Consider the following 11217-nt stretch of genomic DNA (forward strand, 5'->3'; position numbering starts at 1 on the left):
TTCTGTTTGCACAAATTTCTTGCATTGTTCTATTTTTTTTATCGGTATCTGGAAGCCCAAAGCTGGGATTATCTGAAGGATTAGAGGAGAATTAGGCACCCACAGCCAATTGATTTTTCACTGTGATTTAGCCAAGTGCATTTGGAGGGCTGGAAGCTGAGGTCTGCACTCATGGGCTTGGATCCACCTCTCCTTGTACCTTCATGGTAGAGAGACCTCGGCACCTCTCAGGAGGCCCTTAAAAAGAACCAGAACAGGGGCAGGCAGTAAGAAAGTGCAGATACGAGGAGGCAGACGTGGCCCTGAGACATTGAACTGCCATCGTGCCTTTGAAAATCTCCTTCTGATTCCCTCAGGCTCTTTAGAAAATGCCACTATAAGTTACCATCAATTTCGATAATTAAGCACTGATTTAATTTCAGAATAACAATAATTGTCAACATTTTCCAACCCAAGCACCTTAAATTAGACACACAAATCCAAACGTTGGCACCGGATCAAAGCAAAGCGGGGCGATTTTCAGAGATGCTGAGCACATGCAGCTCTCGCTTGACAGTGTTGGAGGTTGTGCTCAGGACTTCAGAAAAACCAGGCCATTTGGATTTGATCCCGCGCCAAGCTCGGCGTTCGAAACGCAGATTTCAACACCTTGCTTTAGGCACCTCGGATTTAAAAAAAAATAAAAAAATAAAAAAGGAAAGAAAATTGGCCAGCAGTGCTACAACAATTTTCCCTTGATGGAGTAAAAGCAGAAGGTGTCTGCCTTTCTGTGGGGAAGGGCTGGGTGGCACAATAACGTCCTTTAGGGGTGTGCAAAGGGACGTGGCTAGTGTTGGGGCTCCTTTTTGGCAGGAATGGGATAAAAACCTCGTCGTGGCTCTGTTGGGCCACCAGTTCTCCAAAAAGGGACTCCTGTGTCCTTTGGTGGCTTTGTAGTGAGGTGTGGGAGGTGGCCAAGGACCAGAGGGGTGCAGGTGGCAGAGGGCAAGACGTCCCCTCGCAGGGGACCCTACAGGTTGGGGCTGGCAGGGACCCACTTGCACCCCCTTGGGCATCTCGTGGGGTCTCTGCTGGTGCCACCATTTGACCCAGGCACTGTTCGTGTTGTGCTGAGGTCCTACAATGGGGACCACTCGCTCACTGGTCTGCAGTGGGACCGGGGGGACATTCCCATCCCTGTTGTCGCCCGGCAGGGTGACGTGCGGTGGCGGACATCAAAGCCCCGATTAAGGCAATACTTTAATCGTATCTCTGGGCCTCATTACTTGTCCCGCGCCTTTGATGAGCGCTTCACCTCGCCGTGCTCTCCCCACTCCCAGCCCCACCCCGAATTAGTGCTTTTGCTTTATTTTTAGCAGTGGTTTGGAAATTGCTGGGGCTCCTTTTTTTTTTTTTTTTTTCTTTCTTTCCTTTCTTTCTTTTCCCCCTTTTCCCCTTTCTTTCTATGTTTTTTTTTTTCCCTTTTATTTATTTTTTTTCTTTTTTCAGATCATATCACTGAGCACCACGTCCCCTGCAGCCCCCAGACCCGCAGCCAGCCGTTAAGGGCACATTCACACCTCTTTCCCTGGCCTTGTCTCCCCTTTATTCTTATGAAGCTCTCATTGATTATTGCCCTTAAATTCCTCAGTCCGGTCATAGATAAAAGGATAACCACTTCAAAGCGAAGTGTTAAGAGTTTAACCTCGAGCTAAAAGAGTGGACAACAAGGTAATTGAGGGTAATAACTGATCACAGACCTACTTTCAAAGGCACATGCAAGCCTCACTTTCAGATGGCTTTAATTTTATTAACATTTGTAGCAGCTCTAGATGCTTTTGAATCATTACAAACTTCAAAGCTTGAGGTAACACTCCAAATGGAGAACCTGACACCAGGTTTTTTGTTCAGACCCACATCATATTGATAGTCTCTGTTGCAAGCATGTAACATCTCTTCTCAAACTATAAAAACCTCGCAGAAAAAATATTGCCAATAGAGAAGATCAAAGCCCGAACCTCCCTTTGAATAATCCAGAAGGAGTCAAAACAGAAAACAACATGGAAAAAAATGTATCTATATTATTCCAACTATCTTTATCCATATTTAAACTTGTCTGCTAGGGTGGGTATGTCTGGATAATTCTCCCTGGGTTTTATCAAACTCTGTGGCTAAGCATCCCTTTCTCTTTGGGCGCTCGGAGCTGCCCTTTGTGCCCTCTGTGTCCGAGGTATTTAAAGCCAGGGCTGGCCCAGGAATTTGGGAACAGCACATAAAGGAACAGCCCTGGCTCAGCTGGGAGCGGGGGGCACTGGAATTAAATATATATTAAAAAAAAAATACGTTTGTAAGGAGTCCTCTCATCCGCAGGGCCGTGGCCACTGCTGGTGCAGCGCCTTGCACCAGTGCAACCGTCCTGTGGCTGCGGGCTGAATCAGTGCGAGGACTTGATCCAGGGTGTAAACAGCCTCCTTCTGTGTCTATTTTTTGGGGGAGGAAGGGTTGTTTTGAACTGGATGCGTTCCCTGATCCTGCACGAAGCACTCTCAGTGAAGGGGGGGCCTAAGGATGCGGGCTGTGGCTGCAGCCCCAAAGCACGGCCCCGCTGCACAAGGCGGGCTGGAGGCAGAGGATCTTTAAGGTCTCTTCCAACCCAGGCCCTTCTATGAGGGCTCACACTGCACAGCAAACCCTCGGTGCCTCTGGACACACTGCTTTTTTTTTTTTTCCTTTATGAACTGAAAGCAATTTAACATCCGCTGCTCCATTCTCATGTTCAGCCTGCGTAATGGAAGGACGGTGGTATATTGGTAAAATCCAGGGGACTTCTGTTATTGTCTAAAGTTATGGCCGTGATAATAAGCAGTTATTTCAGCATTTCAGTTGCCCTTTTGATGAGTCTGTTATCAGTGGTGCAGACAGGGCGGGTAAGTGGGACCAGCACTAAAACACGTGGCACCGGTGCCCAAAGCAAGTCCTGGCTCACAGATCCTGCACAAAACATGCACAGAGACCCCAGCCCTGCAGCACTGCTGGAAGAGAGAGCCCAGAACCTGGTTTCGGTGGCCACAGCTGGTGGCTGTAGTGAGGATGTGGCCAAATCTCTCTCCAGTTTCTCCTGATTTTCAGTGATATAACAAGGTTCCCAGCTCCTCCAGTTTCTTATGGAGAGAAAGGATATTGAGCAAATGATTTCCAGGCTTCTACAAAAAGAAGTCATAACTAGCAAAAGGAGAAAAGTTTAAAACAATATTTTGATGGTCTCTCCCATGGCGTGATGATTTCTACTAAAAAGAAAAATCAGTAATAACTCATAACCAAAGACATGTCCAAAGAGCCATTTTGGGGTCTAGTCTGGAGAGAGATTGACCTCATGCTCATTGGGCTTTCCCTACATTTAATGAAAAGGTGAAACAATGATGCTGAGATTAATTATTTAACCTGTCTTGAAAGGATAATGGTGTAGGTTCCCATGGTGGAAGAAAACATGTTTTCTTACAATCAGTAGGGCTTTGCCAGGGGAAGATCCTATCTACTAACAAAAAATATGCATAAATTAGAGAAATTGCAAAAAAAGGAGAGTGGTGCAACCTGATATTGGCTGAAATGGTACCAAAAATTTGCACTGGGTGTTCCTTGGGCCCAGTGGCAGGGAAAGCTGTCCCAGGCACCATCCAGGTATTTGTCTGCGAGCCGGAGGGCCCCGCAGCGACAGGCGTGTTCTGGATGTTGGTGCTGCTCCAGAGGGAGGACAGGGGCTGGCAGCTGGGTCCGTGTTGTGCCACGGCAGCACAATGAAGTTTTCTGGTCCCAGTTCTAGAAAATTGTGTAAAGAATACGCGCATGCTTCCGCTGTGGAGGGCCAGGCCCTACAGCACAAATTCTGTCACTACTGGCCCCCCGTTTGCTGGCTTGAACAAAAGAGTACAGGAGTGGCAGCCCTCGGGGCTTTTTGGGTATTCAGGGCAATGAAGGAGAGCTTTGTATGGAGCCTGCCCCCAGCAGCCTGCCAGTGCTGGCTTGGGTGAAGGAGAAATCAAACCAAAGGGCATCGCTCGTCTTTTGGGGACTGCAACAAACCCAGCTCGCTGCTTTCGCCTCTGTAACAGAGGCAGACCCAGGGTAGAGAGTCCCATCCCATGGTGTCCCATCCCACCCCTTCCCATCCCACCCTATTTCAGGCAGACAGCCCACGTGAACCATTTTTACCATCCCAGGAGGCTGGGATTTCCCCTGATGCAAGGCCAAGAGGGACCCTCGGGGCATTCCCAGCACCACAACCAGGTTCACGTTGTGTCCTGCGTGGTGTGTTTGGGCATCTGAAACCATAAAAACATCGCTTAACTGAGTAATCTGCCTCTGGCTCCTCCTGGTTAGTGTCCCCTCCATCTGGTGGATACTGGGGATATTCTTCTCAGAGGTGTTTCCAGCATTGGTTGAGCTCAGATAAGGGGTTTGGTTGGTAATTGCTGGTGTACAGGAAATCCCAAGGACCTTGGGGCTGTGCCTGTGGACCCGCTGGGTGATGTGGGGAGGAGGCTTTCTCCATGCAAAGTCTCCTCCCTCCAGTCTGTATTTCATAGGCATCCTTAATAAATAAATAAATATATATATATATATATATAATGGTTGTTTTGCAGCCTCAGTATTGGTCTCTCTTGTGAGAGGCACGGTGGTGGCATCCCCCAGCTTTTTCAATGTCCTCCCTGGTACTGAGAATTGAATCGACAGGCAGAAAGAAACCCAAACCAGTGGCATTTCAGGGTGCTCAACTTTGACAGCGCACCTGAAAATAACTGTGCAGAAGGATTGCGGGTTGGTTTTATTGCTTGTTTGGTTTTCTTTTTCTTTTTCTCCCTGGAAGTGGAGAGTTCCAGTTGGCTTGATGATCTCAAAGGTTTCCACTAGTTGGGAAGGACTTATTGCTTGTAACTGGTGTCTCTCTTCTCCTGCTTTTCCCATTATCATCACCCTTTTGGGATCATGCAGATGGGGTACCCAGGCCCTGCTGTCTGTGTGGGGTGCCCCATGGCAGGCGCAGCTCGAACCACCCTGCAGCAGCCCAGCAAGCACCCCGCTGCACGGGAAGGGTTAAGCTTCGTGCTGCAGCTGCAAAGCCCAATTTCTTGATTTCCTGTTAATGACATTATTGCCTACATAAAACCATCGAAACATGTTTCTTTCATTTGTTTAATTTCAAATTCTGAGCACACTAGCTGGAAACTATGCTTAATAGTTAAACTCAAAACATTTGGGTTTCCTTTCCTCGCCGAGACTTTCAGTGAGCACACTTCATACTTAGTTGAGTTTTCAAGCAACCATTTTTACACAGCTCTAGAAACCAGCCAGAAAACAAAACGGATTATATTGCAGAATCGGATCCCATCAGCTCAGGCTGGTAACACATCATCTGTCTCACTGCCAAGACACCCTCGGCCCCGACTTGTTACCACGCTGCCCGTGGGCTCGTCCAGCGGCGTCCGGCCCTCGCAGAACCGGAGCCAGCGCATGCAGCTCGCTCTGTGCACACTGAGCAGGGAAAAACGGGCCCGTTCCCCAACACGTGGGATGGATTCTGCTCCCAGCTTTCCTGCTCCTCACCAGCATCAGTGCTGCCATCACCTCCTGGTGTTTCTCCAGTTCTCCCCGCAGTGCTGGGCTCAGGGTGAGGGCAGGGTGCTGGGGTGGGCAGCAGCAGGATGAGTGCACGTGTAGGTGGGGCTGAAGCTTCTCGAATTGGAAGGGAAGGCCCTTCGGAGCCCATTTGGCAGACAAAGATCCAAGCTGCCAGAGAAATGTTATCTGTTGATGCTTTGAGCAAGCTGACACCAGCCGTGCAGGAGGACACCTTGCCTGGGGGTGCCCGAGGGGTGCTTCACCGGCACCCATGGGTGCAGAACCCCTGCAGGCTGCTCTGCATTCACAGTCCCCATGGCACTCACAGGTTACATATGAAGCAAAACCGGAATCAGTACTAAGCTGATTAAAGCAGTGAGCAGAGACAGATTGAGGAGGAACATGGCCCCAAACAGGACTCTAAGGAGTTCCCATCTTGCCTGCCAACAGGACCATGCTCAGTGGCTTCACAGGTACAGCCACAGCTGCCCATCCCACACCCAAGAGCATCAGTGGAGATATTTCCACCTTCTCCCAAATCAGTTCCACCTGATTTCAGGGTGTTTTTGTAACGGAGGCACCTCCTAGCCTCCAACAGGACTTAAATGTTACTTTAAGGGGGTAAAATTTGGACTCTGCCGCCTGTGAGGAGCTCAGCAGAGGACGTAGCACAGCTGCATGCGACAGTGTAGGGTTTGCATCCCTTGTTCCCAAGGCAGTGGCACGCATCCAGGCAAGTAGCTGCCCGTCAGGGGCCTTGCAGCCCTACTGGTTGTTGAACGAGAAGCTAGCAGAGAAAGCAGCGTCTAGTTCATGCGTAATGAGGAAGGGCTCGTGGAAAAAATAAGTCGCGGAAAGTTGGCCATAAATATCCTCGGTCCCCTTTTTTGCCCCCACCCTCTTTTCAATCACGGTTCCGTGCAGGTGAAGGAAGCAGTTCAAAAATGTTAATAGATAGCAAAGTGCTTGTGTGCGTTTTATCAGCTCTCAGAGAACGTTTAATGCTGATACGGGGCCCCTTTCAAGTCTAAAAAATCCGGCCAAACGTGTGCAGATAGCAGGGAGTGCGCTGAACAAAACATCAAGGAAAAAAGTCTGTAGGGGGGAATGGAAATGTTAAAAGGATTATAGGCAGAGAAAATGTATCAGACTTATCTGGCAATACTTGGTAACAAAAGTATGCCGATTTCTGAAATGAACTTCAAATCCCATAAAACTAATTGTGTGTTTTCTTGTCTTATTTTTGAGTGTCTCTGGCAGGGCTTTCTTCTCCACCGCCAAAGCATGCCTGCCTGTGGGTAATGCTCTGTGCTTGCACTATGCGGGGAGATTATACAGCCGATCGGTTTTATACCTCTTAAACTAATGATGTTAAACTAGTTTATAAAAAATAAAATAATAATAATAAAAAAAGAATAACTTCAAAGGTTCACATGTGGGTTGCAAACCTCTCATGTCGCCTGTATACAGGGCCTTCCTCTTATTTTGATCAAGACTGTTCCCAGCACTTCTGTTGAAATACTCGCGAGCCTTTGATCTTGTTATCAACATGACCACCAGCGAGAACGCCGCAGCTTGCTGAGCATATGACAGCGCCCGTGACGTCAGCCTCTGACTAATGCCACGTTGGGATTTGGGCCGTGCTGCCGCGTGGGTCCCCTCGGGCTGTGCCGAGCCCCCCGGCACGCTGCTGCCCTGCGTTTCGCGGCGGTGGGGTCGGCGTCGCTGCTGGCTCGCCTCTGAACTGCTGGTGCCAAAGTGGCTGGGGCTGGCCAGGGCTTGGTGGTGTTTTGTGGCTTTGTTGCTGGTTTGGGGATGGACACGGGGAAGGCGCTGCCCTGTCCTCGGTGTCTCCTGGTTTGTGTGGTGATGGGCACCGACTTTGATCTGTGGTACGGGACTTGCAGTCGAGGAAAAGCACAATGTAAGACATAGGCATCACTGTTGTTATTTGTTGTTATTTACCAGGCTGTTAGATTTGGTTATGCTCCCCATATCACTAGAATTTCAACATATAGGAGAGCAATCAGCCGTCAGAGCTGGCCCTGGAGCTGGCCAAGCACCTGACGTGGCTGGATGGAGCAGTGGAGCAGCACAACTCGCCTACAAGAAGTGAGCCCCCCCAGCGAGCATCCAACACTTGCACGAGGCACCAAGGACACTTTGCACCTCTCCTCCCCTGGGCACACACGTGGCAGGAGGCACCCGATGGATGCAGTGGTCCCTGGTGGGTGGAGGCTGTCAGCGAGGCTTGCTCCGAACCGAATGAGTGATGTGACAAGGCCGGAGGGGACAGCAGCATCGCCTTTGGACGTGCCAGCACCGAGAGGACTGTTTGAAGGTGAACGTTTAAGAACTGGCAAGGTGTAGGTCCCTCGGCTCGGGCGTACCCATAAATAACTGTAGCCAGGAGAGCTGAACAGCACAGCCCCGGTGTCACCTTCAGAGCCTCGCCATCGCTGCCGTTTGACCTCGTTTTCTGCAGGCAGACACCAGCCTGGAGACACCTCCCGTGGAGCAGGACACCTGCAGGCAACGGCCTCGTGGGCAGGAGAGGCAGCGGAGGCACCGAGCTGCCTGGGGGCAGGCAGGACAGTGCTGCGCTGCACTGGGAGCTCTTCGACTCCTTAACGGCTCCCACTGCTTTTTTTCTTTCCTCCAGTGGTTTGTTTTTCACCACCTGCTCCAAAAAAGCTCTCTCAGACACACACACACACAAAAAGAATTCATTTCTCTTTATGATGGAGCTTCAGTGCATACGGATTCTTCTTTTCATCTAAAACTATTCCTTTTTGGTGCCATGATGTGACTTCAAGCTTCTTTCTCTGGCTGTGAGTGTGATCTGTAGCAGCATCCAGCAAGGTGAGGATGTGGCTGGCCTTTGCAGTGGCACCACAAGGGCATTAGCTCAGCTGGGTGATGCTACCTTACAGAGCTTTTTGCTGTTGTTTTTTTCATGCATTTACTGAATTTATATCTAAAATAAAAAAAGAGCTAACAAATAAAATATAAATAGTTAATTTTCCTGCTGTTCAGCCTGGGAATTCAGATTCAAGTTTAGACTGGAAAATCAGAAGAAAATTCAAAGATACTCTGCTTTCTTGATGACTGCAGCTGCTACCTGAGCACAGAGATTCCCTGTAGATCTGCGAACAAGGACTTCCAGAAACTGATAAAGATGAAGAAAACCGTGGAGGACCTCCTTGTACCTGCCACCGCCTGCCTAGTTCATCAGATTACTTTCAAACCCCAGGCACTGCGTGACTCTTCCCCGTTGGCAGGATGAGAAAACAGACTCCCGACTGGACGTGCAGCAAATGAATGGGGCCACTGCGGCGCTGGGAGGACGGGCTGCTCCGCGGGCACTGCACACAAAGCCACGGCCCCAGGGGCTCGCCCTCCTCTAATTTTGTTCCCAAAGCATCCACCTGCGGTGTCGGGGCAGGACGGTGGGCTGTTCTTCGGGTGGGCCGTGCTGGTGCATGCATGACCCCGAATAATGCAGTAAATTTAGGAACCTGAGCCGCTCTATGGCTGGGTGCAGCGTGTGGCTGAGGGCAGTGCTACGGCGCGGTGGGGCTTGGAGAAAAGGGGTTGGATGAATGACGCTTTGATGCCGACGTGAGGTGTAATGACATGATGCTGGGAGAGATTTTGTTTCAAAGTGGAAAAGTTCAAGGTTTCCAGCTTCTGTTGCAATGGCTTAATTTTTCTGTGCTATGGTGGTAAATGGGACAGGGAGTTTTTAATGCCAACGAAGCCAGTTCAGGACACAGCAGCAGGCAGAGCTCAGACCTCTCCTGGCGGCTGGCGGTGATCCCTCCTAGGCTAGAGGAGGTCTCACATCCCCATCACGAGGAGTTTGGGGGATGCAGGCTGCGTGTTGTCCCAGGAAGGGATCCTTTAGTGTGGCTCGGTAGCATCTGGCACCGCGGCATCAATGCTCGGCACCAGCGGCAGTAAAAATATCGGTAACCCTAATAACTCCTAGCTGCATGCTGGGCCCACGAACGGCTTTTACTGCTCAGCATTAGAGGACTCGTAGCTTTGGCAGAAAGTTTGCTTTCCCTGTCCAGTGGCAGACGTTCCCAGGCCTGAAAAATGGGTAATGGGGCAGCAACGACCAACCAGCGCCGTGTTACTTCGTATTATTAGCCCAGGCTGCACGGGCCAGGAACCTGTTAATGTGCACGGGGTCAGCTCCTCGCTGCTCATAGCTCCTGGGTGCACTCGGCCATCCCAGAGCTGGTGGGATCGAAGCTTTGGAGGATGCCACATCAGGGCTACCAGGACTCGTGGCCTCCTTGCTGCTCGGTTTGGGATTACGGTGCCACCAGTGGGGCCAAGAGTTTAGGAAGAGCTGTCGAGCTCCTGGTGGGGACGCCTGCCTCGTTTAGGGTGCTGCGAAGGAGCTGTGCTTTCAGCAGCGTACAACGAGAAGGCAGCTTGGGTGGGCAGGGAGTTTTATGGCCGTGACTCTCTGATTTCCATCCTAGGGTCACCCTCAGCCCCTGGGGCCAGAGCTGGGGTTTGTCTCCCCACTGTGCCAGCTGCTGGGAACGGGGATGTGAGCGGGGTCCCGCACAACTCCTCGTGCCCCTGGGGTGTCGTGGCGGGGTCCACCCGTGCGGTGGAGATGTGGGGCAGCAGGATGAGGCTGGTGGGATGCTCCTCAGCTCTGGGTCCTTTCTGGCTCCCTTTCTTAGGGCCGTGGGTGATTTTGGGTGGCGTGGGCAACCCCAGGCTGCGCCAGGACACGGTGGGGGCACAGCACCACGCGCGTGATTTTGCCCAGGGCACACCATAAATGATGCTCAGGTGCACCAAAAACAGAAGGTGCCTTTTTATTTTATTTATTTATTTATTTATTTATTTTCCTAGAGCCATCCCCACCTGCACTGCCCGCCCTGCACTGCCCAGCTGCCCCCCCACCTTCCCAGCCCCATGGGGCTCATTTTATGGAGCTTTTCCCCTATCAGAAGGGGGGTGCTGAGGCCAGCCTGGATATGGGGTGCCCCTGGATATGGGCTTGTGGGGTGCCAGGAGCTGCAGGGGGGCTGTTTGCAGCCTTCCAGCACCATGAAAATGGGGCTGAGGATCAGAAGGGGGGCAGCAGGATGGGGGGGCAGAGGGCTTAGCCCTTTGGGGACCCTCGGAGCCCCCCCGGGAGCGGGGCCGTGCGGAGGGCAGCAGGAGCCTTGGATCTGGAGGACAGGTTTGGGGGCCAAGCCCTAATGAAAACCTCTCGCACGGAGCCAGCCCCCTCCGAGCCGTTCCGTGCCTGCTTAATATTTAACAGATGGGGGGGGGGGGCGGGATGGGGATGGGGATGGAAATGGGGGGGGGGGACACGAACACGACGGCAGAAAGGAGCTGTGCCGATGTGCCAAGGGGACCGCAAGCAGCCACCGTTCAGTTAGCAGGCTGATGCCTTCGGATTGTTTATTAAAAAAATATTAAAAAAAAAAAAAAAAGGAAAAAAAATAGGGGGGGGCTTTTTCTCCCCGAGAGGAAAACTTTTCGGTGAGTTTGCCCGGCTGAGAGTGCCCCCCCCAGCCTGCAGCGCTGCGGCTGGCCAGGGGATGGGGGCATGGAGGGGTATGGGGGATATGGGGGGGATAT

This window comes from Aythya ferina (assembly GCF_964211825.1).
Source record: "Aythya ferina genome assembly, chromosome: 18".
In the NCBI taxonomy this organism is placed as follows: domain Eukaryota; kingdom Metazoa; phylum Chordata; class Aves; order Anseriformes; family Anatidae; genus Aythya; species Aythya ferina.